The sequence below is a fragment of the Python bivittatus genome, unplaced genomic scaffold (assembly GCF_059951505.1).
Source record: "Python bivittatus isolate LINGU-HERP-01145 unplaced genomic scaffold, Pbiv_v1 ctg000470_np1212, whole genome shotgun sequence".
Taxonomy (NCBI): Eukaryota; Metazoa; Chordata; class Lepidosauria; order Squamata; family Pythonidae; genus Python; species Python bivittatus.
The window spans coordinates 90,658-96,657 of NW_028277065.1; positions in this window are offsets into that span (position 1 = coordinate 90,658).

Below are 6,000 nucleotides of genomic sequence, written 5' to 3' on the forward strand. Positions count from 1 at the left end.
TGTAGCATAATAATGTGCTGCCTTAATGGTGTCTTTAAAAGTGTTATTCCTTGCCAGACCATTGATTGATAAGTGTTAGACTAGATGTATGCTTTCCTGAATTTATTCCCAGGCATGATATAGTTCACTCTCTCTCTCTTCATTAAAAAAAATTAAATCTTCCTATCAAATAAGACCAAAGAAGGGGTTTTTTTTCCTATAATTTTTAACTAAATGTTAGATGGACACACCCTGCCATAACCATGATATTTTAAAGATCAGCATCCCCATTGAGTAATATGACTCAAACATTTATCAGTAATGAAAAAACAATTTCAGAAATGTCACCATCCATTGTCCCTTAAGTGCAAACAGATCTAAAAATAATGCCAGCGATTCATAATATCTTTAATATGTGTCTAAATTCTTCAGAATAATCCCTCTTTGTTTTCTCCTGCCTATAACTTGTTCTATTATAGCAGAGCATTAGTTTTTGTTTTCATTACTTTACATCCTCATCCCAATGTCAGAATTATATAGTAGACGCTAACAAATTGTTGAGTCATGCATATTTAACTAAATGCCATTTTGCCCCAGAAAGCAAGATATAGCTTTTTTGTTAAATGTTCTATATACAAATCACTTACTACTTTTCTTCATTGAATTTGTGTCTTCTGATGTATCCTCTTTAGACTCTTAAGTATAAGTGCAGTATTGGATAAATACTATCCAAATCTTGTTGGGTAATGTACATATGTATCATCAGTGGGCAAGGTTGAATTTATATTCAGCAAGCGTATTAATCATTTTGTTGTTTCCCTCAAGACTTAATTACACAGCATAAGACCTTAGAGTCAAAATCAGACAAAATATTAAAACGAGCATCTATGATCTGGTTAATATAATTAGCAATTAGTAACTTCTGCTATCCACGTTCAGATATGGATTAAGTGAGAAGATATGCATGAAGCATGTGCTAGAGCAGATCTCATCGCCTGGGGTTCTATTTTATATCTACCTTTTAAGAGATTCCATCACTGTCAGCCTTTTGAGGTAGACCAGATCAGCAAAGACCCTCCACAGGAAGACCAGATTTACAGTATACTTTATTGAGATAAGCTATAGTAACAAAAACTTGCAAGTCTGCAAGTCTGACTGTGCTTCTCCTTCCTTCTTTCCTGTGCCCCAGTGAATCAGGAAGGAGTCATCCTGAATGTCTTCTTAATGCTATCTCCCCTCCTAGGACTTAAGGAAGGCTTCTGTCCTCTTTATTTACACAATGGTTCCTGAATATTTGCTTCAAGGCCATCTTCCTGGCTCTCCACAATGCTCCATGTCAAAGCCATGTGGTGCTGTCTATCTAGTGATAGCAGTGAGATCCATCAATTAGTTACACATAATGTGAGGAAGTCCTTTAAATACTGATGATTCTAGAAGTTGATACTTTGATTTCTAGTGTGCTACTTCCTTTCTCATTTGCTGATTGTTGCTGTTACTATTATCATAATTCATAGTATTATTATTAGATTTTTATCCCTATATAAGGCTGGCTTTCATACCTAGTCTCCTGGTTTCTAGTCCAGCACCTTAACCACTACACCAGATTGGCTCTCAGTAGCTTAAACCTTTGGGTGGCACCATTTTATTAAGTTTGTTTGAGGGTCTTGTCACAATATTCTTTCAGCTTTTCTAAAATTTCACTGTTTAGGCTCCATGGATGGTTACAAATAGTTGGATTCATGCTGTGGTGTCAACTTCTTTGAGTTAGACAGTGACGTCCTTGGCTTTGAAGGAGATGATGGTGTGACCACACCTCAAGAAATTGTCCCTGATATGATGCTTTTTCCTGGCAAATAGAAGGGGTAGAAATGGAAGCAGTAACAGACTTCATTTATTTGGGCTCCAAGATCATCGCAGACGGAGACTGCAGCCATGAAATTAAAAGACGCTTGCTCCTTGGGAGGAAAGCTATGGCAAACCTAGATAGCATATTAAAAAGCAGAGACATCACCTTGCCGACAAAGATCCACATAGTCAAAGCTATGGTTTTTCCAGTAGTAATGTATGGCTGTGAGAGCTGGACCATAAAAAAGGCTGAGCGCCGAAGAATTGATGCCTTTGAACTGTGGTGCTGGAGAAGACTCTTGAGAGTCCCCTGGACTGCTAGGAGGTCAAACCAGTCAATCTTAAAGGAAATCAACCCTGATTGCTCATTGGAAGGATCGATAATGAAGCTCAAGCTCAGATATTTTGGTCACCTAATGCGAAGAGAGATCTCTTTGGAGAAGACCCTGATGCTGGGAAAGATTGAAGGCAAAAGGAGAAGAGGACGGCAGAGGATGAGATGGTTAGATAGCATCACTGAAGCAATGAGCATGAAACTGAGCAAACTCAGGGAGGCAGTGAAGGACAGGAAGGCCTGGTGCAATATGGTTCATGGGGTCACGAAGAGTCGGACACGACTTAACGACTAAACAACAATGATGCTTTTGGACAATTACCATCTAACTCCAACCTTCCCTGGACTGTTATGGCAAGCTCAGACTCAGATGAGGAGACTGATAACAAGCAGCCTGCTCCAGGGTTGCCAGATGAACCAGTGCCATATATTATGGCTTCTTATATTTTCTGTATTTATTTATTTATTTAATTAATTAATTAATTAATGTATATGCTGCCCATCTCCCCTAGAGGGCAACTCTGGGTGGCTCACAATTAAAATCCAAAACAGTAAAAACAATGAAAATATAAATATACATATTAAAATTAACTGATAACAATTCTATATAAAAAGACTATATACAACTCAAGATGATGGGGGAGCAATATCGATAATCCCATCAGCCAATTCCAACAATGCAAGGCCCCATCAGGCCCCCAGGCCATCTGGCTTAGCCATGTTTTCACACTTTTCTGGAAGACCAGGAAAATGGGGACGGACTGCACCTCACGTGGTAAGCTGTTCCACAGGGTGGGCGCCATGGCAGAAAAGCTCTCTTCCTAGACCCTACCAGTCGAAATTCCTTGATTGGTGGGATCCACAACATGCCCCTTCTGCCGGACCAAGTGGCACAGGCTGATATAATGTGAGCGAGACAGCTCCTCAGATAACCTGGTCCTGTGCCATGAAGGGCTTTAAAGATAATAACCAACACCTTGAATTGGACCCAGAAGCAAACTGGCAACCAATGCAGCTCACGTATCAGAGGTGCTATATGTGCCACCCTAGCGGTGTTCAAAACTGTTGACCCTGCTGCATTTTGCAGCAGCTGTAGCTTTCAGATATTCTTCAAGGGTAGCCTCATGTAGAGACTATTGCAGTAATCCAAATGGGAGTTGACCAGGGCATGAGTGACCATGTAGAGGGCCTCCTGATTCAGGAAGGGGTGTAACTGATGCACCACATGAAGTTGCGCAAAGGTCCTCCTAGCCACAACTGACCCTTGCTCTTCGAACAGTCTAGGAGGACCCCCAGATTATGCATTGGTTCTGCCTAGGGTAGTGCAATCCCACTTAGAACCAAGGATGATAAGCTTATAGATCTTGAGGCTTCCTTTCTTTACTGAATGCAAATATATGCACTTTCTGTTAGGCAGAGTGCAGATATAACCATCAGCGCTAGAGAGATTTAAAGAATGCAATGTCTTTATCTTGTTCTCCAAAGAAATCCAGCCAGAAGGTATAAAATATATCTGGTTGTTTATTGAGAAAAATAAAAACTACATAAAATACAAGTTTCATGCAAAACATAGAAAAAATCACTTCTTCTCATATATGTGGCATCCAAGACTTATCCAATACACATGTTTAACAAAGTCTCTAGCCAACAAAAACTCTCAAAGAAGAGGCACACTACTTAGTGATTAGTTACAACTACATAACCTATAAAACTGATTACATGATGACTAAAATTCTACTAAGACAGTGTGGCATACAATCACCCACAATTTATTGACACTATGCACCTCCCCTTAGTTAACTAGCATACAGACGCCAATAGGTGGCAGTAAATAGCAGTATATGTGCAAACTAGAAAAACAAATGCAGGTGGCATGACTTCTGCAGTCAAAACAATGTTTGGAGATAAGCAATTTGCTTTTCTTCCCATGAGAATATCCTAACACTTTCTTTGTTTACTGCATGTCTACTTTTCATGATATCTGCTTCTCTGGCATGAGTGAATTGCAAGAGAACATGATGCTTCAAATGGAGAAAGAAATGGGGGAGTGGAGCAGAGTTAAGTCTCTCCAAATATAGATAATATCTACAAAATAAAACTTTTATTCTTAATGGTGCACGCAGCCCATGTTATAAAACAAAACACTGGCCACCTATGGAACCCTATATGTAGTCTAGTATCTTTCAAAATGAGTCCTATGTCATGATGTCGTCTTGCATTTTGGAGTTTTAAAGATGGCAGCCAGCAGGAGCTGTTCTGAGATAGAACAACAATTTTAACTCTTTCCCAGCATTGCAGATCCTTCAATAAATTTTATCTAAACTTTCATAATATGAGTCATATCATGTCATCACTGGATGATGTCAACAGACAGAAATGTTTTTTGCATCTGTACATTTCTTGACAATGTAGGGAGATACAGTATCTTTAACAATAAAGTTGAAGAATTACATCAGCCTCCACCAAATCTTTGTGCAATCATTCTCTAGTGCATAGATGTCTTTTGCATTGCCTCATTATTCCTTGTGGGATTAATTTCTAAAAGTTGATGACATTCTACCTGGGTCTCATGAAGTTTGCAGCATGATTATATAGATGATAGTTATGAATTTATTTACGCGAGCTCATATGTTGCAACAATCAAACCAACTCTGATTTAGACATGAAAGGTAACCTTAGAATACAGATTTGGAAGATGGTGTGTTACAGTAGAAAACTCAACCCTTTTCTTCTCTTTTGGTTTTAAATGTGGTCTATTAGTGCTGAGGTACTTGGGGAAATGGGGGAGAATCTTTGTCTCTGGAAGTCAAGATCAGCCAGGTAGGCATCATATGTCTTTATTCTTCATTGCTGCTCAAAACCAGGTTTCCTAAGTGTACAGTCAAGAAATCACAAGGGTGAAGTCTGAATCTGCAATATGGAGAAAAGGGGATGTTACCGAGAGAGATGGGGCTTTCCTGCTCATTTCCTAAGAGATTTCTGTCCTGGAGCAGAAGAATCACTAGTACAGTTAATCCTTTCTGCGGGGAAAAATGAGGGAAAAGAAACAAGCAAACAGAGGATGAGAACTATTTCAGACTTCTTTTGATTAAGAAAGACATTTCATGGAAGAGCAGATGAGGCCTTGATAGGGTGATGCACATTGTTCTGACTAACAGAAGTAATGGCTGGGAAAAGTTCATGGCTCTGACAACCTTATTTTTTGCAAATATCTTTTTGCTACATCTGCCATTCTTTTACCCTCAAAAGGTCGAACTGGGGTGCTTTTTAATATTATTTTTATTCCCTGTAGCTACTGAAATTATAGTATGCAGGATCCCACTGAAGGGACTAGTGAAGGCACCCCACTGTCTTCAAACTTGGATCCATTTCCCAGTTAGGTTTTCCGGCCAGGTTCCATTTAGACCAGTAGTCAATTCTAACTAAAAAAAGTCTGACTACTGGGAATATTTTTTTTAACTCTTTGTTTAAATTTAATGTTACGTTGAAGCAGATGAGTTAAAGTGGGGGTACAGTTTCAAGGAGGAAGTGTAAATCATGGAACAGATGTCCTAAGTAAAGCTCTATCTTTCCACAAAATTATTCTGCCTTTCTCTCTCTCTCTCTCTGTCACTGTCTCCCTTCATGAGTGTGTGGTGAGTGCAGGTGCATCATACACACATTTATGCAGTTAGGGAGTCTCCACCATCAAGCTTCACTATAACCCTTTTTAGTATGACTTTACTTTCCAGTTTATTATGACATTTCTGCAGATCAAGGCACCACGCATAGCATACCTAGATAGTTTTTCTCTAATAATGTGTCTCACCTGTGCTTACTTGCAGGTATGTCCTCAGTTAAAC